General features: G+C 36.9%; 1 protein-coding gene and 1 pseudogene across 8 annotated transcripts in view; one reads left to right on the forward strand and one right to left on the reverse strand.

The window, feature by feature from the left end:
• The window catches only part of Tulp4 (TUB like protein 4), a 224590-nt gene that overhangs the window by 133546 nt on the left and 66537 nt on the right, over positions 1–24507 (reverse strand). The window lies entirely within an intron of this gene.
• Positions 12023–12916, forward strand: LOC147824925 (coiled-coil domain-containing protein 152 pseudogene; annotated as a pseudogene).

The following is a 24507-nucleotide window of genomic DNA, read 5'->3' on the forward strand; positions in this document are numbered from 1 at the left end:
GAGAAGGAAGGTTAGTCACAATATCATGCACCCTATTGTCATCTGAGGGTCTACCAGTTCTTGTTTTGCTATTGTTGAGCTCCTGTTCTTGTTTTGGTCTTTTTGAGTCACCCAAAGGTTTTCTTTTTTAAATAGTTAATAAAACGGGATTCTATTTTTACAAACTTAAAAAATGATAAGGGATTCAAATCTATTCTCAAATGAATACTCTTGAACGGCCTCTATTCTGGAATTTATGCAGAACTAGTAGTTATTGGCTGTCATATGCCAAAGGGACTTTTAAGTATGGGTCCTTGAACAGAAATGAAGTATACTTTTGCCAAGTTAAGGAACTAAATGCTTTGGTATACCCCCTCTCTTGCAGCCTCCACTCCACTTCAAAATAAGTTTTACTAATAAAATGTGTGGTGGACTTTTGAGTAATATGCTAAAAATTGCTGCTGAGTGTTTTCTATGTGCTAAGCAATATGCTTCATACATGCATGTTATTTAGTTATCAAATCCTAAAAATTAAACAGTATTATCTATATCAGCTACGATTTTGATTTTTGACACATTATCAGGAAACTAAAGCTAAAAAGTGCATTTATCTGCTGCTACAGTGAGAAATCCAGTGTAGCCCAGGGGCAGGATGAAATTCACCTGGACCAGGCCTAACCAGGGTCACCAGGGTACTACATGGCTCCACACTCTCTTCTACACTGGGTTTTTCTTTGATTCCTAGAGCTAGAATATGGATGACTGCTAGTTAAACCTCACTTTCTCATCTCATTCAAATCCAGTGGAAAGAACAAGAATATTTTTTCTTGATATGATATCCAAAGTCTCTCTGGATCTCATTGCTCTGACACAGTCATCATCTCATTTCACTGCTGTCAGGGACACATAAAGCCTAGGCCATCAGCAATCCTGAGCTGGACTGGACTTCTAGGAAGGAAAGACAGGACCAGCAAAAAGTGTAAGTAGATGCTGGATGTCAAAACCTATAGATGTCCACTGCATTGCCCCATTTGTAGAAGAGAAAGCTGAGATCTGGATAATTCAAATAAATTGCCTACAGTCAGAGCTACTTCCTGACTTGACCAACATCTTGTCTCCAATACACAGTTAACCGTAACAAACCAGAGAGGTTGCCCCTGCTAATCTGCATTTTCTGTGCCCATATTCCACTTGAGTCTATTCTCTGATGAAGTTTTAAGAGTATCTTCCACATGCAGTTTATAGTAACACTCCCTAATACCTAAGCAAAACAAATGAGAAAAATTTCAACATGTATTTTTTGTTTTTATTATTTATTGTTTGAATGCATCTTCTCCTGTACTTGGTACAAAACAGGAAGGTAGAAAAGGATGCAGAGAAGCAAAGCTGCCTCTCACCCTGTCTCCTTGACTCCTAACTTCCTCCCAGTGGCAACCACTGCTCCCAGTTGTTCACATATCCCTTTCCAGAGATATTCTACATATACAGAAATATAGGGGTATAGATAGTCTAAAACCCAATGATAGCATCATCTGTTCAGTGTCTTGTAAAAAATATACTTGACAGACACTCAATCAGCTCCCACCTTTCGAAAGCTCAAGGGAAAATGTCAGGATAAACAATAAAACAAAGTTGTCCACCTAGATGGATGCTCTTACTCCTGTTCCCACCATGCCTCTCTCTACCCTAGAGACTGACTCAAAAACTCTTGATGCGTTTTCCCCCTTGTAAAATGGCATTCCTTGTAAGTCTTTATAACAAAATAAGAGCTGCACAAAATAGAGGCTCTCCTAAGGTTAAAATTATGGCCTTTACATAAAAATCTATATATTTTAAGCTATAAAACTATAAACTATAAAATTTCAAAACAGGTAAAACAACATCATGGCATTTTTTTTTTTGCAAGGCTATAGTCACACAATGACCTAGAACTATGTGATAAGGCTTCTCTGTATTATTCTGAATGCATAATTTGTTAATAGTATAAAAACACTGTGAGGATAAAAGCATCAAAAAAATTTTAACTTCTTGCTTGTCCCATCATGAGCAATTATGTAATTGTGAAGGAGGGAAGGAGAGGGAGGAACTGATATACATTCCATCTCCAAACTGCATGCCTGAGAGTTATTTTTATAACAGGGATGGATCTGTGATGATCCCTTTTTCTCTTGAGACCAAGGCTCTGTGTTCAGGAAACTGAAAGAAATTAACTGGGGCTACCCAGAGGCTGATGCTCCAAAGGGCTAAGAACATTACACCAAGTCAAGCAGTTAAACTGAAGAGAAGTCAATTTTGTTATAAATCATTTTAGAATTAATGATCCTATTTTTAATTTTAAAAATTAAAGCCTTTTTTTTGGTACCGGTGAGCGAACTCAGTCTTTGCGCTTGCGCAGCAGGCGGCAAAACCACTGAGCTAAATCCCCAGCCCAATTAAAGCATTTTATAGACAGTCATTCTGTATATACTCATAATCTTTTATTTTGCAGATAAACCAACCAAGGGACAATGGAATCAAGGAAATGAAAATTCATGGACAGCTTAAACTTCCACATGCAATTCAATTCATCATCACTGACATCTGTTTTGAAAACAAGGTGGTGCCTGTATGTGTTGGAGCCATTGGCCAAGCATTTCTCAGGCCACTGCTGCTCCCTCTCTCTTATTCCTTGCTCCCCGCCAGTATCCTTCCTCCCTAATGACCGGTCCTCATTTCTGCTCCTCTCCAACATGTACTTCCCTAAATACAGTAGCCACATGCAATTCTTTTTTACTTAGAAGGCTAACCATAAGAAGACCTCAGAGAACCTTCTGACTAGAATCAAATTTATATTTCCTTAGAATTTTCACTTGTCAAATTCGTAGGTTATCTGTAAAAATTCCAAATGCTTAAGTGTAATTTTTTTTTAAATAACCAATTATTTTTACAAGGGTGGAGGACGTTTTTGGTTTGGCTTCAGCATTTTTAGGTCTATTTTTTTTTAACTAAATTTTGCACCTCGAGTTCTAAACAAATACCATATGGCTGCTTCTTTGTGTTCTTATTTATTTTTCAAAAAATGTTAACTGCACTTTTGGCAGTTCTTCATTAAACATTATTCATAAAACATAAACAAACAACTCCAGCAATCACCCATGAAGAGACTTTAGAAGCTTATAAAAAAGTTAATTCTATCTTCTGACTGAAAATGACCCTTTTCCTTCCCTTCTTGAGCCCCTCTGGATCATGCTCAAAGAATCAGATCACTAAGCAACCACTACAACTTCCTAGCAGAAAATGAAAAGGAGTCCTCAGTTCCTTAGAAGCTGCTTCAGGAACATGAAGGTCTCTGAAGTCATGTTGGAGGAAAAAACAAAATGCAGGGGGAAAGAAAGTGGTGGTGGTCAGCTCCATACTCAGATGTGATCACTGGGTCAATAAACCCAATGCATTGTTCAACAGGGTAATTTTCCCCTCTAAAAGCCAAATCCAGCTTGGAATATAGTAACTGGGAAAGCAAATCAAACTGAACAAGCTTCTATAGCAGCCACAATCCATTGGGTATTTTTGAGATTAGTGATTCATGAGCTGGTTTAGGTATATCCATCAGGAAAGGAAAGTGTCTGGGTTTGTAATCATATGCCAAACATCTGACTCGATGGGTAACTTCTTATGCTGTCTGGAGCATCTAGAAAGTTAAGAGTGTGTGGAACTGGAAGGGACCTTGAAGATTACTTAGTAAAGATGACAATATGAACACAAAAAATTTCTGGGCAGGATGCCTTTGTAATTCAGGTTTTCAAACAATAGCACTGATAGATAAACTATTTTTAAGGAGGAGGAAGAAAGTCATGGTTACAAACAAGATAAATGAGATGCATGGAATAACATCAGAGACTGCCAACCAGGCTGAAGCCACAGCTCTATGATTCAGAAACTAGTGTGGTTGGGGAATAGAACTAGCAGCACACACTAGATGCTGAGTATGGGAGAGTAGAGGTAAATGGGTTAAATCGCTATTTGTGAAAGAAAATTAAAAATCTTCTGTGACTGCCACCCAGAGCTGTGGCTGATATAAAGCCACGTGCCTAGTGCAGCAGGGGGAACAGAGACAACTTGTAGCCTGTCTAGTGGAAATATCTGCTTCAGCCTCAGTATCAAGAAGGGCAGGAGCTTGAATCTCCAAAATAAGATTTATTTCTGAGGACCCTGAAGAGGGGCTAAAACAACAGCAAAGCCAAGGGCACACAGAGGAATAAAAATTCACACTTAAGACAGATTTCAATCTAAACTCAAAGCCCAGAGATCTTGAGGGAAACTAACTTCAAGAAAGACTGAAAAAAACCAAAACACTCTTTAGTCCTAAGAAAATGGAAACAACCTTAATGTGTTTGGTTGGGTTTTTTTTTTGGTACTGGGGATCAAACTCAGGCCCTTGCGTTTGCGAGGCAGGCAGCAGCACCACTGAGCTAAATCCCTGGCCTGAACCTTAATATGTTTAAAACCTTCAGAGATGTGAAAGAAAAAAATTTTTTTAAAGAATTCTTTTGGAAATAAAATCAGGCAGCTACTGAATCAAGATAGATAGATAGATTTTTTTTTTTTTTTGGTACCAGAATCAAACTTGGGTCCTTGTGCTTGCGCAGCAGGCAGTGAAACCCCTGAGCTAAATCCCCAGCCCTCAAGAGGTATATTTGAAAACAAACACCTATTTGAAATCTTGAAAATGAGAAATATTGACTAAAAGCTCAGTAGACTGGAGAAACTCAACACCAGCCACAGTCAAAGAGAAAATTAGTAATTGAAAAAAACTTAAGAGTACAGAAAAGAGATAAAGCACACACAGAGAAGTTAAGTGACATAACATGTAGATTGAAAAGAAACATATATCTGATAGGATTTCCAGAAATGAAGTTAGAAGGAATTGTATAAACTGTATTATATACACTACAATACTCAGAAGAAATGTTCAAAGGAAACTCCAACTTGATTACTTTGCTTTTTCTGTATAACTCCAATGCAGTAATATAATGTATAACAGAATATAAAACTATAGCACTGTGTACCTTGTTTATACAGTACTGTAGTTTTTGGTGATTGTAAACAAGACATATAAAACTGTATAAAAAAAGAAAGACAGGTTTTAAGTCTGAGCAGCAGGTCAAAAGTCTGAACAATCATCAAACAGGTCATTAAAAGGAATATTTGTATTTATTAGATGTTTTATTTACTGTTCATCTGCTTTATCAAGTTACCTAACCTACAATATGTTCCATTTCTTCTATATTTAACACAAAATCTACTTCTACTTTTTTTTTTTTTGGTTTTTTGAGACAGGGTCTCACTATACAGCCCAGGCTGGCCTTGGCCCAGCGATCCTCCTATCTCTGCCTCCCAAGTGCTAGGATTACAGGCATACATTACCACGCCTGGCCTTCTACTTATTTTTAACAGTGAAGTTTTATATTTTATTTTTTTGGTACCTGAGATCGAACTCGGGACCTTGCGCTTGCAAGGCAGGTGCCAAAACCACTGAGCTAAATCCCAGGCTAACAGTCAAGTTTTGGTAAGTCATAACTGTTTTTGATTCACCCCAAGATAAATTCTGCCTGTGCATCTCTTAAGCTGAATTTTAATATATTATTTCATAAGTTGAATATGCATTTATAAAATCAAGATGTTGCAAATAGCAATTGTGTATACTGACTTAATAAAAACAAAACACGTGATAATCTCTAATTCAAAAGGAAACAGACATCAAAGTAATACTAGATTAAAAATCTAGCTGATACTCTAAGTGGATAAACAATATGTGCCTTAACTCTCAACTATGTAATAATGATTCATACACAAATATTAGTTGCTTTGCTCAATCTGCCATATGTTAAAACTCCGAATCTCCAATAAAGTCACCTCTGAATCTCCACATCTGGATCTTACAGCAATTTTCTGCCTATTTTTAGGCTTTATAAATTATCTGTAACCTGTATACATAAAAAGCAGGAGATGATTCTATGATTTTTCAGGTGATAGAACAGGCAACTAAAGGAATATTAATCTCAAACGGCATATAACCAGACACCTTCCTTGGCCCTAACATAGAGACTGTGTCAAGTCAGATTCACAATAAAACAGTTTTTGTACACAGGTTTAGTATAGATAGACACTGTACTACCCTAGGCACCAAAGACCTCAGGGAAGTATAAACGCAATTATGAAAACCCTTTAGTGTTGGCTGTTCAAACCTGGACAGACAGGAGGAGCAAATACTATGTTACTAGTAATTACAACAGTATCAGACTTTGGAACAAACTTCGGGTTGTCTATGAAGGATTATTTTGGAAGTGATCTAGAACACAGTCTGGGGTCAGAATAAGAACAACACAAAGAGTGTGAGTTCATGCCCATGGGCAAGTGCTGATGCCATTCAGCTGAATATTTTTAGACACAGGACAGTTATGCAACAGAGCTATTTTAATGACGCTATGAGTCCTGCTGCGTAGACACTAATGAAAATAATCTCAAACTAGTTTTTCAATTACTAGAAATTTCCAAAGCTACAGAGTTTGAATTCTTGAGGCAAAATAAGGCATTTTATGTTGATAATTGGAAAGTATTTTAAGATATTAGGAGAACTAGGTAGAATAAAAAGACCTACCTTCAAAGAAGTCAACCTCTAAAATAAGGAAGTTGATGTCATACACTCTTTAGATAGGACTATATACTCTTTATTAGAAAGAAAAAGATCACAATGTAGAAGTGATCAAACAACCGGATCCTCATATGCCAAAGACATCCCTGTATGTTCCTTGGTGGAAAGAAAACTAAGATTTTAACTCTATACATTTCTAGTAGTTCAGGTCTTTTATAATGAAAATATATTAATTTTAAAAAGAAAATAAGTTTCTTGTCCCTCCAAAAGAGGGAAATACTTAAAATGCTAAGTGATTTGAAGAGCAAGGTTTAAGTTAGGGTTTCACTGTTACTTCAGTGAAATATAGCACTAACCCTCTAATTAAGAAAAAATTCATGAAAACAGACAATCTGGCACACTGATAAAACAGACTTTCAAAATTCTCTTCCAAGAACCTCAGGTTCTTCTCTCAACTGTAAGGAGAAGCACATTACTATTCTTTTTTTTTGGTACTGGGGATCGAACTTGGGCCTTGTGCTTGCAGGGCAGGCGGTGGCACCACTGAGCTAAATCCCCAGCCTTTAGCTGTAGTTTTTAGAAAAAAATTTTAAAAGTTTATGTGTAACTTGTGCCTTACAGTTTAAGAACAGTAATGTGCTGGGGCCGGGGATTTAGTTCAGTGGTTCCGCCACCTGCCCCGCAAGCACAAGGACCCGAGTTCGATCCCCATTACCAAAACAAAAAAAACTACAGTTAAATACTATTCTAGTCAAAAAATCAGAGAGTGCACATATATATACTGTTAACAGTGATGGCTGACACTGCTCTGCTCAACAGTCCCAATCTCACCCAAGAGACTGAGACAGGAAAATAGCACAAGGATTGGAGCATAAATGAATGGAACTAGATTGTTGTAAGGTTCCTGCATTTCACCACAAGAATTCACTATTAACTTTGAATATAATGTGATAAATTCAATGTTACAATGTTAGAATACTAAAAAACAGTGTGTGCCCAACTAACATGTAATATGATAAAAGTAAAGTATGATTAAAAAAAAAATGGTGCAAAGAGCTTTATGGAAGCAGGGAAGGAAAAGCAGCAGCATAACCTACTGGAGTCAGGAGGTTGGAGAGATAGAAATGGTCAGCCACACTTCACAGTAATGCAATGCCAGCTAAGACTTCTAGCTGATAGAGCCTTATTTAGGGCCTGAAATTTTTTCTATCAGCTAGAATCTATTCTTTGTAGCCCTACTAGGAATAAAAAATAATAAAATCTACCAGAAAAATTAAGTAAACATAAATACCAAAGAATATTTTAAAATGAGAAACTCTTACTTGCCTTTCTTTTATTACTTGAATTAGAATGAAATTTAAAAATAAATAAGTTTATGAATTTAACTTTAAAATGAAACTAAAAATGACTATTAACAACAGAGAATAAGTGATTAAAGTAGAAGGGGGTATTTTTTTCACCAATATAAAAATTTTAAAGGAACATAAATACAACTTATCAAAATTTACAGCCCTCTCAAAATTAAGGAACCAGTAGTGATCGCTTCTCGGCCTTTTGGCTAAGATCAAGCGTAAGAACTAGTATTGGTCAATCTAAATGACAAATGTATATTACTTTAACTGTCAACATAAAAATGAAGAAATAAGAACTAAGATGATGATATACAATACTACTTTTATCCCTTAACAGCATTTCATAAGATTCAAAACTTCTAGACTCCAGAACACTTAAGAAAAAAAAAGGTGTGCATTTTGCCAATCTTTTCAAAAGAAATCTGGAAACATACAACAAAAATTTTAAATTATTCAAGTTGTCAATCCTATTAATCTCACTTGAGACTGAATGTTCAAACAAATAATGGCACAGCAACATAAAAAAAGTACTACTTAATCATTACAAATGATAAATTCATCAGCTTTGTCAATACAGATAATGCTTGAATTATAATAGGGTGGTTAAAGTTTGTAAAGTCCATAAATACAGTTACAAAATACAGTAATAAAAGGGAACACACCTACCTGGAGTTTCTCAGGACATGCCAACAGTGCTTCTTCATATCTGAAGAATAATCAGTTGTAAATGAGCAATACTGTTTTAAATTACTAACAAGCCTTCCTCTTATTTTTGGCTAATCTGCACAAACAGGAGTTGCGGAGTCCCCAGTCTTCAGGAGCCAGCATGCCCACTAACACTGGCTTAGCCAAGGGCAGACTTGATAGGAAGCAAAGTGGAAAGGTAGCAAGCACTCATCTGAATTACAAATGCTGTGCACCAATCTATGATAAAAGACAGTTCTGCCCTGAGAACAGTTGGACTTTATCAGGAATTCATGCCTTGTATCACTTGATGGGTTTTCCTCAGTGGTACCTTACATGAGTGTGAATATGTATGGCTCAGTACCACTCAACTTGGGACCACTGCATATGAAAACACAAACCAAAGTATCAAATGACAAGTCTAGCCCATCTGAACTCTGTAAAGGCATACAAAGATACTGATAAAGATTAAAACACAACACACAGTCAACATTTGGCATTTATAACATTTTATTTATTTAGCTTTATGTTAAGTGACCAATCAGTAGAAACACAGCATCTCAACAAGGGAAGGAACTCTATATAAAGCATAAATGTTCAAATGAGAGCATAAGATCAAGAAAGAAAAGTCCAAGTAGGAGTTTGTACTTCAAGAGATAAACAATTTAGAAATACTTGATTCTTGTGGGTTTGTTCTTTCCTTTCTTTTATTATCCTTTTCTTTTCTTTTTCTTTTTGTGAAGCTGGGGATTGAAGCCAGGGTCTTGCACATGGTAGGCAAGCATGCTAATGCTGAGCTATATCCCCAGCTCTTTTTATGTAATTTTTCACCATCATCATCATCAACATCATTATCATCATCATCTTGGTTTTTAGAAACAGAGTCTTCACTATGCAGTTCAGGCTGGCTTTAAACTCACTATGTAGCCCAAGCTGGCCTCAAGCTTGTGGTGATCCTCCTGCTTCAGCCTCCCGAGTGCTAGGATTACAAGTTTGTTGGCACCCCGGCTTATTTTAAGACAGGGTTCCCTAGTATGGCCTTGAACTTCTGATCCTCCTGATGCCTCAGCCTCCTGAGTAGCTGGGATTACAGGCATGTTCCAACTGTGCCCAGCTAATCTTATACATTTTATTTTGTGAAAAAATTAAATAAAATTTCATAAGAAAATTATCATAATTATTAATGATGTACTGTTATCTTCAAAGAAGTTACTCAGAGTATAAGATATAAAACAAAAAGATTCTTACAGAAATGAAACATCATAACATGAATCTTTCTTTTCAGTGAACTAAGATTAAACTAGTACTGTAGTATAAATGAAAGCAATTAGCATATATATTGAGATATTTTTAAAACAATGGAATTTGTAGTTTGGGGAAGTACTGGAACTTCTCCCTACTTCCTATTTATCTCCTACTTTGTTCTTCATTTGTGTTTCTCATATAAGAGAAACCATGTGATTCTTGAACTTGTGTGTCAGACTTATTTAACATTATCAGAAAATTGATACAATCCAAATTTCTTTTTTCAGGCAAAAAATATAATGGTAACAGGCAAGAAAGCTGGAGAAGTAACAACATGGTGGCTGGGGAAGGTCTTTCTGAAAAAAATCACCTTAAATGAAATGTAAGTGATAAGAAGGCACCAACCAGGCAAGAAGGCAGCTAATACTAAGGCCTCTGCCTCAAGGAAGAAGCGAGCTGGGGTTGTTTCAAGAAGGTCAGCAGGCAGGAGGATATACCTTAGAAAGAGGAGCAGAGGATGAAGTCAGAGGCACAGAGATTAGGAAGGGCCTACAGGTCACAAGGGGTCTAAAGGCTGAAGGAGAGCTAATCAAGTCAGAGGACTGGTGAGAGGATTTCTGGATGCCTAAAAACAATCACTCTGCCAACTGCACAGGTTAAAGGAAAGTCAGAAAAGCTGATGACCAAGGTCAGTGAGTGAACCCCAAGAGGTGGCAGCAGCTTAGACCAGGGCCAGCAGTAGAACGGTAAGTGATGAAACTAGGAACAGGTATACATATCGATAGCCTATACTGTATAACTTTATACACATATATTAATGGATCATGTCCCATGGGAAAAATTACTTGGGAAGGGAAGGGGGGGGTGTATCTGTACCAAATACATACATTTTTGTGGTCATTTTTCCTTACATGATATAACATAACAACAATTTAACAGCATTTACATTGTACTAGGTATTATAACTAATCTAAGGATTATGTAAAGTATAAGAGAGAATGTGTATGGGTTATATGCAAATGGAGAGAATGTTTACAATATATGTCAAAGATGAAGAACTAGTATTCTCAATAAACAAAGAACTTAAAATGTGAAGAAGTTAGAGGCTGGGAATGCAACTCAGTGGTAGAGTGCATGCTTGGCATACTGGAGGACCTGGGTTCAATTCTCAGTACCAAAATTAATTGATAAAGTAATTAATTAAAATAAAATCTGGAAAAGATAAAGTGACCAAAACTCCTACATGAAAATGGATAAAAGATGTGACAGCGCAGTCCATAAGAGGAAAAAAAAGGCTGATAAATATTTGACAAGATGTACAATTTTATTCATAAGAGAAATCCTAATTAAAACCACACTGGGCCAGCGATTTAGCTCAATGGCACTGTACCTGCCTCACAAGCACAAGGTCCTGAGTTCCATCCCTGGTACCAAAAAAAAAAAAAAAACAAAAAACACCATACTGACATGCCACTTCTATCAGATTATCAAACATTTTAAAGCTTGATATTATATTTTGATGAAGCCATGAGAAGAAAAGGTATTCTCATATGTTGCTGGTGAAAAGGCAAAATGGTTCATTGATTATGGAAGGGGATCTGCCAATAGCTAATAAAACTACCTATGTCTTCACATTTCAATGTAGCAACTTCACTTTTAAGAATTTACCTTGAAGATAAACCTCCAACACGTGCACAAGTTATTCACTGCAGCATTATTTATAACTGCAAAATACAAGAAACTTCCTAAACATTCTAATGTAAGAAACTGGTTGAATAAACTATGATACATGCATACACACTACGGAGCAATATGCACTATTTAAGAAAAAAGAGGAGCTGGACAAGTTCATGCCTGTAACCCCAGGCCCTGGGAGGCTGAAGCAGGAGGATTATGAAGTTTAAGACTTGCTGGGACGACTTGGCAAAACCCTGTCTCAAAAAATAAACAAATGGGTCGGGGATTTAGCTCAGTGGTTTCACTGCCTGCTGCGCAAGTGCAAGGACCCAAGTTCGATCCCCGGTACCGAAAAAAAACCAAACAACCCCCCCAAAAAACAAAAACAAAATAAACAAATGGCCAATTGAGGCGGGGGAGACTTTGAGGAACCAGGAACAACAGCAATCCAAACATGGATCAAAGTAGCGAAGGATGTACAAAAAAGATTAGCAGTGTGAATATTGACAAACTTACAAAGGATTTTTCACAGATAGAAAAGAAAATGATAGAAACCAGTGGAAAAAATAACATACTGGAAATTCAGGTGGAAAAGAGTACCTCTTTATTAAAAGTAGTGCAAACAAAGGAAGCCTCAATTAAAAAAGAATGTGCTGCTCTTCATGATATGATAAAAGGGCTACAACAGACCACTGAATATCAACACAATTTGAGAGATGAAAATGAACAACTAAAACTAAATGCTGATATGACAAGGGAAGAATAATATTGCCAAACTTGTACATGAAATGAAAATCAAAGAGGAAGAACATAAGATAGAAATAAGCAAACTTTATCAAGATATACAGAAAAAAGCTGAATCAAATGAAGAAAATCACAAAGATCTAATAAAGAAAAAGGAGATGGAAATCTCAGAGTTAAATGCAAAGTTAATAACTCAAGAAAAAGAAAAGCAAAATGAAATAATCAAACTATAGCTGGAGTTTGATGCCAAACTAGCAAGAGTTCAGATTAAGTCAAAACCATATCCAGATGCTACTATTTCCCCACAGAGTATCTACAGAAGGAAGCTTCAACATCTTCAAGAAGAAAAAAAAAAAGAGATTGCAGTTCTTCGTAATACCATTCACAATTTGGAGCAGTGCCTTTCTATTGGCAAAGATTCTCACCTTAAACATAGACAATTTTGAGTATAACAGTAAATTCATTAATTACTATTTACTTTTTTTAAAAGCAACTGAAAAATTCACTTCCATTTTCAATATAAGTATACTGCCTAAATAGCCTAAATAATAAATGAGACAGCTTTAAACATTTCTATTATTGAGTTTATTTAGACAGATCCATACCTTGGCCAATCACCTACTACATTCTTGCTTAATGGTATTATCCACAAAGGAGTCCAAGTTTATAGGGTTTAGTTTACCTATTAAACCATCACTGACTATGGAAAAATAAATAAATAAATAAATAAACAAATGTCTGGGAATTTAGCTCAGGATTCAATCCACAGTCTGTCTCTGTCTGTCTGTCTGTCTGTCTCTCTCTCTCTCTCTCTCTCTCTCTCACACACGGAAGGTTTACAAGAACTGATGTGCAGTGATTTCCAGATGTTAACTGAAAAGCAAAATAAAGTATATAGAGCATGCTCTCTTTTGTTAAAAAAAAAAAAGAGGAAAGGGCCGGGGATTTAGCTCAGTGGTTCTGCTGCCTGCCTTGCAGGCACAAGGTCCCAAGTTTGAACCCCTGTACCAAAAAAAAAAAAAAAAAAAAAAAAAGAGAGGAAATAAGAAAATAGGTATGATAATCATTCAAGAAAAAATTGAAATCTATAAATTTCTACTGATAATAGATAAATGGATGATTGGATAGATGGAGGGAATTGGAAGGGATTAACAGAGGAGAATGGGGGCTCTTATTCATACACTATCAGCTACCAATTCTATAAATGGAGCACTAGAAATGGAAAATAACTCACCCCTACCTTCCCCACCCCTCATACCTCCTGCTGAGGATCAAGCCCAGGGCCCTACAAATGCGAGGCAAGCAGTCTACCAGTAAGCAATATCCCAGCCTTGAAAATTGACCATTTTGTAACCATCACAGAAAAAAAAAAATCCAAGGAAGAATCATCAGTCTAGCAAAATGACATTACATATCATTAAAATTAATTTCATCTATTTTTTATTTTTTAAAGCAGTTCCGACTTAAAATTTAATATTACATATCCATATATATCTACTATACATTAACATATCTATTGCACAGTGCTGATAAAAATACAATAATATGTTTTTTCCTTTAAAAGGTGCTGATCTCTTAAACAAGTTATTTCAATACTAAGGAAAAACACCAATTCACATTAAAGATCCTGACTCCCCTAAGATGATTTCAATCTTGAAAATAAAATAAATAATCAGGTCTTCTTAAGCATAATTAAGGGAAAGAAAAATTTAACACTGAGGAGACAAAGAGTTCTTTACTCGTGTTAAGTAATTCCCTAAATAATCAAAAATGCCATCTATGGGGCCGGGGATTTGGCTCAGTGGTTTCGCGGCCTGCTGTGCAAGCACAAGGACCCGAGTTCGATCCCCAGTACCAAAAAAAAAAAAAAAAAAACATGCCATCTATAGTGAATTTTCTGGAAAGGGAAAAAATACAATCTAAAATTGTGAAAACATCAAGTGAAAGGAGAGACCACAATTCTTACACTTTTGTTTTCTGTATGAATAAAAAGCATTTTCCTCATCAACTCACAGTGTCTTATAAATAAAGCCATTAAGATGGACATGGTGGCACATACAATTGTAATCCCAGTACTCTGGAGGCTGAGGCAAGAGGATGGCAAATTTGAGCCTTGTCTGGGCAATTCAGCAAAATGCAAAACAAAACATAAAACTTTGTCTCAAAACAAAAAATACAATTTAAAAAGTGCCAGGGACATATCTCAGCACAAAGACCCTGGATTTAATCCCCAGTACCACAAAAAGAAAAATAAATAAAATAACCAAATCCATTAAATATTTATTTCTGCTATTAAGGAGTTTACTAACTAGACACTACTAACAATGATGATGCGTCCAAAGTGGTTTTTTTCTATTTTAAGACTGATTAATAAACTTTCTTAAATTCTAAAATTCAAGAAAGCACTAAAAGAATAGATCTAAAATAGACAAAACTAATTTTTGCTTTTACACATTGTCATAGGGATTGTATACAGGAAGGAAAAAAAAAGGGTAGAAGTGAACTTGAATATGAAGATTATATCAGGATAAAGAAAGATCCTTAGGACAATTTGCTCTGTAGTTTAGTAGACCAAATCTAACTAGGCCAAGTGGAAAAAACAACAAGTCAGTAAGAATTCCCTAAAACAGCAACAATGAGGAAGAAAAACCAAATGTAGGTTGCCAGAAGGTACAATAAAAACAGCCACCAGTATAATCTTGGGCAAAACACATAGGCCCATTTGTTTTGGAAGCTCAGAGTCAATTGTGTGGGAGGACGCAATTAGAAACACCAAACTGTTGCACAGTACAGATTTTCATATTCTCCCTTCCAGTGCCTCCTTAACTCTATCCTATACTATATTCCAGGAAAATGGTTTTGACTTCTAGACAAAAATCCCCTAGTAAAATACAATGCCTACCACATGAAAGGATCCATTTCTGCATTTGAGGCCTAAAAGCCTCACTACTATAAGGCCCATGGATAGCTTTGTGTACACCTCAGGTCACAGGTCAGGTTCTTTTGACGTGGGTGGAAGTAGGCAACTGCACAAACAGCTGCCATCAAGAGTTCCTTGTATAAAAAGATCCAACCCACATGTGGTGCTCACTGTCCCAAAATCCCAGATCTATGGTAGAACTTAGTGGCAGAAGCTGTGCGTGATGGCACACACGTGTAATCCCAGCACTAGGGAGTCTGAGGGAGGAGGAACACCATGGGCTACATAGTGACTTCAAGGCTAGCCTGAACCACATAGCAAGACCCTATAGATAGACAGAGAGACAGGTGGACAGACAGACAGGTGAGTAGATGGATGGAGAGATAGAGGCAGGAGCTTAGCCTCCCTCCCAGAGGGGACACTTCCCATCCTGCAGGTATAACCCCTCACCTGCCTCCCATCTCACATTCCCTTCCCATGGTTAGCAATCAAGAGGCCAGATCTCAGCAGAAAGGCCAAGGCTACACTGTGGGAGGAAATGCACGAGTGAAAAACCTAAGAATGACCGAGTCTAGTAATTTTTAGGCAGAACAAACACTTCTGATCCAGGGCTGTCATACCCACTACCTATGGATCACATCTTTACACCACCACAGCCACTTCAGGAGGCAGATGTTACCACTCCCTTACAAATAATGCAGCTATATCATACAGAGAAAAAGTAACTCATCTCAAATTACACAGGAAGTGTAGTTCAAACCCAAGCAGTCTGGTTCAAGAAATCGTAAGGGTTCACCTATTAATCACAAACACAGATTATACAGTTGAGGAAATTTTTATTTTTACAGGACATTAGTAACCATCTCCTTCACTGGTATTTTGACATGATGCAGCATGAAGCAGCTTTCCCTAGGAGGCTATTATCAAAAAAATTACTGCCTATACCAGTCTCATTCTCTTCAGCAAAATTACACCCAGAAGATAATGTTTTTTCATATATCTAAGTTACTTTCAGACATGATCAATTATTTGTCAGAGAAAAAAATGTTAAAACAAATTGCTAAAGGAAGAAAATGAAAAGTGCCATTATTCTGACAAACTCATTTTCTTAATAAAATATAATTCCATTAAATACTGTTTGTGTTTAGGGGAAATAAACTTACATTGAACACATTTACAAATCTTAAAAAAAAAACTTAGAGGACATTTAATCCAAAGTGTCAAAATGAAGATGATTCTAATGTTTTTCTTAGAAACTGCCTAAAAGCAAGATACAGCACATAAGAAAAACCACAAATGCTATCCCTAAGGGTGACATGAGATGAAAAACCATACCCCTGAACCACAATATCTGAAGATATTAAGACTTACAAGGAAAAGAATGGGAGAAGGTCAAACAAAGTCCTACAGAGATGCTGAGGAAAAGAATTCTTGAACTCAGGAACACAAGGCTCCAGGTATTGTGGAAGGAGCAGCTTGAGACCAGATGGTGAAAAGCAAACCACGGAACAATTGCTTTGGGTGAAAAGCAAACCATGGAACAATTTAGCCTGTAGTACCCACCCACACCCACACCACCAGACACCCACAGAGCCATTAGGGATATGATCAGGCAATTCTCCTTCATCCACATAAGGCACCGAGGGTTTATTCTTTGGTCAAAGTGAACTACAGAAAATAGTCTTGGTGACAACAGGCTAAATGAAGATAATGACAAGGACTAAAAACAGGACTGATGTTCTAGGAAGCCAAATTGCATACTGGTTAAACTAGTACACAATCTGAGGGTGTTCCTGGGTTCAGTTCTGTCAATCAGTAGAGGCCTTATTTTGGGCAAGCTGTTTCTCTTTTCTTCCTGTCTGTCTGTCTGTCTGTCTGTCTCTCTCTCTCTCTCTCTCTCTCTCTCTCTCTCTCTCCCTCCCTCATCACTCTCAGCAATTTACAGGCCCACCAGCTAACCACCCACACACAGAGATGCCAAACAGCTTTATAGTGTTTCAATTCTGAATATTCAAGGACCATTAAGCATTTAAAGGCCTCCTCTGAAAAATGGGAAAAGATTAAATAAAATCATCCTTACACACACTCAGATATAACTCTAAAAAAGAAACCTAAAAAAAAAAAAAAAAAGCAGATCTAATACATACAGCAGAAAACTTACTTAAAACAAAGTAAGAACTGGGGCAGAGGATGCGAATGAGGTGCTGGACATGAAAAACATCATGGCTCTCACCAACCTAAATTCACTAATAGAAAGACTTGAAAACTAAAGTGAGGAACATTCTCAGAAGGTTAAATGAATTTTCTAAAACTCAGTTATTCTAAGGTTCAATATCTCACTAATAAGTTAGAGAAAACAAAGAAAATCCAGGATGCAGGTAGGGAATATTTGTCAAAAAAATTTTTTTTAATGTTTTGAAGTGAAGAATATTGTCTCCACCAAATGGGCCAATTCCACTAAGTGAAACAAAGATACTCTCTAAGGCCCACCATGAAGCTTCAGAATATCTAGAAAAAAGTGCAGATGTAGAAATGTACAAATTAAATTTCTAAAAAGTCAAACATAATTGGAATAACCAAATTTACAAAGTCCTCACAGTGTGCCAAACATTAACTCCTTTATGTACAGAAACTCATTTACTACTTATGCAATGTGCTTGAAAAATAAAGTGAATATTTAAATTTATTTTTTACAGTAAAATTCAGTCATTAGTTCCCCTCAGAATATTCCTCCTTTGCTGTGAACACACATATCCCATCACTCTTCCCACTTTGTGAAGCAGTTCTGAAAGTCCTCTTCATGTCTAGTTGCATTATCATGTCTGCCTCAATGTCCTCAATGGATTCAAAACATTTACTTTTCACAGCCATTCTGACTTAGAGAAAGATCCATAAGCTGCACAGCGCCAAATGAATAAGGTGGATGAAAACCCACCATAATATTTTTATGAGACTGCCTTTCTGCTGGATGGCATTCAACAGCAGCATTCATTATATTTTTCATCATCTTGTAAAGACACAAAAGAGGACTTCCAAACTGCTTCAGAAAATGGCAAGAATGATGGGAAAGGGCCAGGAATTTAGCTCAGTGGTTCCGCCGCCTGCCTCGCAAGCGCAAGGACCCGAGTTCGATCCCTGGTACCAAAAAAAAAAAAAGAATGATGGTATATAAAGCCAGGCATGGTGACACACATCTGTCATCCCAGCATGGGATGGCTGAGGCAGGAGGATTGCCGCAAGCTTGAGGCCAGCCTGAGCTACACAGTTAGTTCAAGGTCAGTCTGAACTACAAAGTGATACTGTCTCAAAAAACAAAAAACAAAAAACAAAACAAAACAGAACAATGAGATAAGTGTGTATGAAGGAGAGGGTATTGTGAAGGGAATTAATGGCGATATGTGTTTACTGTAATAAACTTTGGCGGGGATACAAGGGTTGAACGGGACCTTCCTCTTGCAAGACAGGCAGCAGTACCACTGAGCTAAACCCCCCGCCCTGTAATAAAACTTTTTTAAACACACACTATATTTTTTTCAGCCTTTATATAATCTACAACAAATCCTCTATGAGGAAAGTATTATTTATAAATTCATTTCACAAATTAGAAAATTATAGTACAGAAAAAATAAATAATACACTTAAAGTCATGCCAGTACTGAGTGATAGAGCTAGGTTTCAACTGCCTCTGGCTCAGGTCCCTAAACTGTTATGTTTCTCCATAACAACTCTAGAAGTCTGAAGACAATGGAAAAAATGCCTTCAAATTTTTTAAGGAATCAACTTAGAAAACCATTCACAGCCAAACTAGTGATTAAGAGTGAAGGCAGAGTCAGACATTTTTAGTGATGCAAAGTCTTAAAATCCATGAGTTTCAAATTCTTTCATAGGAAGATACTAAAGACTGTTAACACCAAAAAAAAAAAAAAAGAAAAAGAAAAAGAAAAAGGAATTCAACTAAGACAGGCACAAGATTCAAAAACAAGCAATCTGGTAGAAATAAAGGGCAATGGGAATTACCAAACTGATTATGGTAGAAAGAGAAAGGTTCAGGAAATCAGGTGAGCAGCAAGCCCACTGAGCAACCAATCCAGAAAGCAATCAGAGGACAAAGGACTCCCAGACAGAGGTCTTCAGCAAGAAAAGACTCAGAACATATAAACATTATCTAACTGGTCGAATTATATAGAATTATATTGAAATGTATGAAGGTATTACAATAAAGAGACTAACCACTGAAATTAGATAATTTTTATCACAAGGCCATAAAAGTTGAATAATAAAAGAAATACATATAAATATATCCCCTACTTGGCTCCTCTGGGGACAACAATGCCATATTTTAAAGAACATAAACATTCATAATGAGTTAACCAATTATTATGATATAGTAATATTGGGAAGATTAAGTGGTTAGCCAAAGCTGAGTTAAGTTACCAAGAGAAAATGAGAGGAAAGCTAAAAAAACCTCATCTGCCAAAATGAGAAGTCAATAAAGTCCTAAAACTAATTCATCAAAAGGTTAAGACTGATGAACAGCCAAGAAGAGAGGTAGGCAGGGAAGAGATATGAATCAGAAGACTGTTATTTTTCATTACTAGCATTTATCCATGTGTAATTATTAGTGTGATAAAAATTAAAATTAGCTCACACTAATGATAGCCAGGAAGTAAAATGAAATTATGACCTACATATAAATCAACAGTCCCATTTCTGACTCTTTGCTAGAAAAGATTGTTGTTCACAATTAGAATTAAAAAGAGTTGTTTCTCAAACATCTTGAGGTTATAATTATCAGCTACACTTAAGCAGACAGGTTCATTCATACACTATCACGATGCTATAGTACCTTACACATATATAACCAATGCAATCAACTCTCAGTTATCCACCGGGGTGGATAAATGAACTGAACAAAATTTTTATACTCAAATTTGATTTTTCAACACTTCTATTTTGAATATGACATCTTCTAATAGTCTTGGAATACAATCCAAACCAGAAGTATTATATTATTCACCTCACAAACATCTACTACTGTCGTTTTCTGTAAGGACTATTTATGTCTGGCCCCACCCACTGATCCAGTGTTGCCTTCCATTACTCTCCAACATTTCATCAAACTCTTCAGTGCCCAAAACACTTGTTATGGTCACTTATACATCTGTTTCTCTGCTCCTAATAGTGCCTCTTAAATTTACTTTTTTTTGTTGCTGTTTTTTTGTTGTTGTTGTTTTATGAGACAGGGTCTCCCTATGTAGCAGTCCAAGATGCCGTCGAATTCATGGTGATCTTCCTGCCTCAGGGCCCCAAGTGTTGGGATTACAGGCATGACCACCAAGCCCAGCCCCTTCACCTTTTTGAAGCAGTGTTTTACAGAGGAAAAACACAGAGATATGAATTAAAAATCCCAGGAATCTGCCATCATCTAGCTTTATGACTTTGGACAACATCCATAATGTCTGAGCCCCAGACTCTTCACATGTATAACAGGGTAATAAAACTGTTAAGAGTTGTTACGAGGGCTAAAAAAACCCCAAAGTAATGGACATAAAGCACATAGAAAATTATGGACATATACAAAAACTCACCAGCAACAGAACATTATTTCCAAAAAATGGTATCTATCCTCTGATGCCAAGGTCATCTAAGCTAGAACAGTACCTATTTCATTATTGTAAAGGCAAAGCTCAGCGGTTTCTAGCCTAGCATAGACCCTCAAATGTTTACAGAACCAAAATGAGTTTCAATAACTAGGCCATTCTCCAACTCTCACAGGCAGCTTCTCCAACTATTCTGATTCATAGCACATCATTCTCTGACCTACTATACTGCTCAGTAGTAGATCAGCCCAGCACATCTACCACCCACTTTTTAAGGCCTGAAGGCAAAAGAACATAGACTCATCAGGAAAGTGAAGTTAACCCTAGCTATGTTCAAGGAACTTAAAAACATTTTTTAAAATGTTAATTTATTTATATGTTGCTCTGTTCTCTGACTATGAAGATCCTTTCAATTAGGTTTTATTACTCAAGAATTTTTTAATAGTAAACGTGAAAAATAAAAGTGGAATATCCACTAAACTCTAACAGGTACATTTTATTTATTTAAATTCTTCCCCAGGATATGAAATTAGGTAAGCTTCCATTATTCCTTTCATTCAACACAATTAAGTTTATTTGCAAAAAGTACAGGAAAGTCTGAGTGATTATGGTTTTTCAATTCCTATCTTTAAACATTATATAGTTTTTAATCTGCTAAGCAGATTTGCCAAAGCCCCAATCACTACTGAAGCCCAAGCTTCTCATATCCCTATTACTACATGGAGGTGACCCCCCACCACTATACTCTCTCTGAACTGGACAAACCTAAGCAAATAGGGCAAGTGTCCATTAATGGACCACGTAAAGGCACGGTAGCTATGGTCACCTAAAATGTTAAAATATACTCACATAAATGAAGGTATTTTAAGAGAAGAGTCACATAAGATGAGTCATTAACACCAAGTCACTAGTACATTATCTTTAACTCAGATAAATCATGAATACATCCCAAATACGCTAAGCACAGACACACGTATGCTGTGTCTGGATACGTCAAATTAAGAAAGCACTCTGGTTAAACTTTCTGTCATTGAAATTAGTCAAAGCACAGAATAACTAAATAAATCAAATACCCATTAAAAACTACACACAAGAGGCCGGGGATTTTAGCTCAGTGGTTTTGCCACCTGCTGCACAAGTGCAAGGACCCAAGTTCGATCCCCGGTACCAAAAAAAACTACACACAACTCAAAGGACAGCTGAAAGGTACAAAAAAAAAAAAAAAAAATCACTGCCTATCCTGAAGGTGATTCTGATCCAGTGCAGGCAAAAATGTGTTCCATTGCAGGTCCTTCTCCTTGTTAGCCAGGCTGCAAAAGCACCTTCCTGAGGATACCGGAACCGGATCTGACAAGGTAAGTACAGTGCATGCTGAAGTTGGGCCTTATCTCACAAAAAAGAAAAGAAGCCAGAAAATGGCTTACTCTTCTTGCCTCACCGAGAAAAATGCTGTATAAATTCGCCATCTCAAGGCCTTCAAAGACTTCTTTACCATACAATCTCTAGTTAGGCTCATCCTTAATTCCTTGAACTCCAGGCTTTCTTTCTGAACTTAACTGAAATGCAAATGGAGGAAGATACAGCCAAGTATATACCTCACTTTCACTGCTAGACTGTAGAACCTGTGAGGTGCAATCTGGAATTTCTTTTGCTCCACAGTAGTAAGCACGCATAGCTCCTGGACTAAATGTGTGCTGAATGTATATTATGTTCTTAAATCTAAACTGAAACAAAACAAAAATCAAGAGACAATGTCTCTGACCCTAAGAGTCAGAACAGTTACTGAATTTCCAGGGATGAGGCATTATCATAAGGACTGAGAAGCAAGTAGAAGTTAAATAGCTGGGGTACTTTGACTTATAAACATGACACTTTCATTATTTTTAAAGCCCTTTCAAATGTATATTATCACACAGAGTCTCTCAAGACTCTGAAAGAAAGAATTATTTTAATTAAGCAAAAAGACAGCTTCAATGAATTTGGAAAAGACCACAGGAGCTAAGTGGCAGAACCAGAACTTCTTGAGATCAAGAAACACTAAAGGAACTAAGACTTCTCCCTTACAGCCATCATTATGCTGTTATAGGTGGTAATCACAAATCTACTAAAAGTCACTTTCTACAATTTATAAGGAAGATACAAATTTTTTGGAGTTTTTGCTGCCTTTAATCCGAAATAAGCCAAGTTTCCTCATTAGAATTAATATATATTGCTACATATGTTAAATCTGTATAAATATTTTTAAATCAACAAGGGTTTTCAAATCTCCCCTAAGGTAGCTGGGCATGGTAGTGCATGCCAGTAATCCCAGCACTTGGGAGGCTGAAGCAGGAGGATCTCAAGACCAGCCTGACTGCACAGAGTGAGTTCAAGGCCAGGCTGAACTGCAAAGCAAAACCTTATTCAAAAAAAACACAACAATCTCCTCTAGGTTTAAGCAAGCAGTCACTTCAAGCTCAAAACAAGGAGCCTGAAGTCTGAGCCCTCCACAGCAGCTCTAATCTCTTAACAGAGAGCATTAAAAAAAGCCTGCGCTTCAACTGCAAAAAAGCTCATTTTTTTGTAATCTGGAAATTCTCATTCTTTCTGGAATTGTGATACAGGCCACATAGTGTTTAGGAAGAAGAAAGATAATTAAAATACCTTAGAAACACACTTATTTGAAAAACTAAATAAACATTCTTAGGCAGAGCCCCTCCTCCCCATCACCATCACAGTTACATGGTAGAGTTTAAGTCAGAAGATCTGTGAGGAGGCTTGTACTAGGAGTAGTGGTGAAGAAAGAGGAGACAAGTGGCATATTTCAGATAAAATTTGGAAGTCAGGTACAGTGGGAAGTCTTGCTCATAACTAGACTTGGGGACAAGGAATACAAAAGGAGATTTCTAAGTGGGAAGCTTGGCTGACTGGCTGGTCTTGTGACCATATACTGAACCAGGGAAAACGGAAGTGGCACCAGGTAGGTGGTTGAAGGGACAGTTGAAAAAGGGACAGTTCTGTTTGGGTAACATATGGTTTACGGGGCCTACTGACTAATGTTCAACCTTATACTGCATATATCTCATGTATCAAGTTGGACAATGCAGTCTGAAACCAGAGAGAGAAGGAATATGGAGATATAAATTTGGAAGTCATCATCATACAGGGGTGTTTAAACCAACTTGGATAATCTAAAAACAGATATACACTTGGTGTTTTCTAACATTCAAAGATGAGGGGTGAAAAGCAGAGCTCCAAAGGGTAGAAAGAAAGTAGAGACCAGAAAGGTAAAATAAGAAAACCAGAAGAGACTGGTTTTCTGGAAAGAGAAAACAACATTTCAACTCCACTGGTGCCATAAAGACATCAAATGCAGTAAAGAGACATGTAGGTTTAGCATGGTGTTATAGCTTGTATCTACATGTCCCCCTGAAGGCTCAAGTGCTCATAGCTGGGGCTTTTCAGGGGTGGATAGATTTAGGGTATGTGATACTGGGATGAAGGGTGTATGATACTGGATTAATCAATCCACTAATCAATTTAGTATGTTCTAGGTATCAATTATGGGAAAGCCCACCCCAGGTGTGGGTGGCACCATCCAATAGGCTTGTAGCCTGGGTGGAATAAGAGGAAAAGCAGAAGGAAGGATGCTGCTACCTCCTACCTACCACACCATGTACTGTTTCTCCTCTGCCA

This window comes from Heterocephalus glaber, unplaced genomic scaffold (genome assembly GCF_053883595.1).
Source record: "Heterocephalus glaber isolate CG9 unplaced genomic scaffold, H.glaber_assembly_v1.0 deba00001523, whole genome shotgun sequence".
NCBI classification, from domain to species: Eukaryota; Metazoa; Chordata; class Mammalia; order Rodentia; family Bathyergidae; genus Heterocephalus; species Heterocephalus glaber.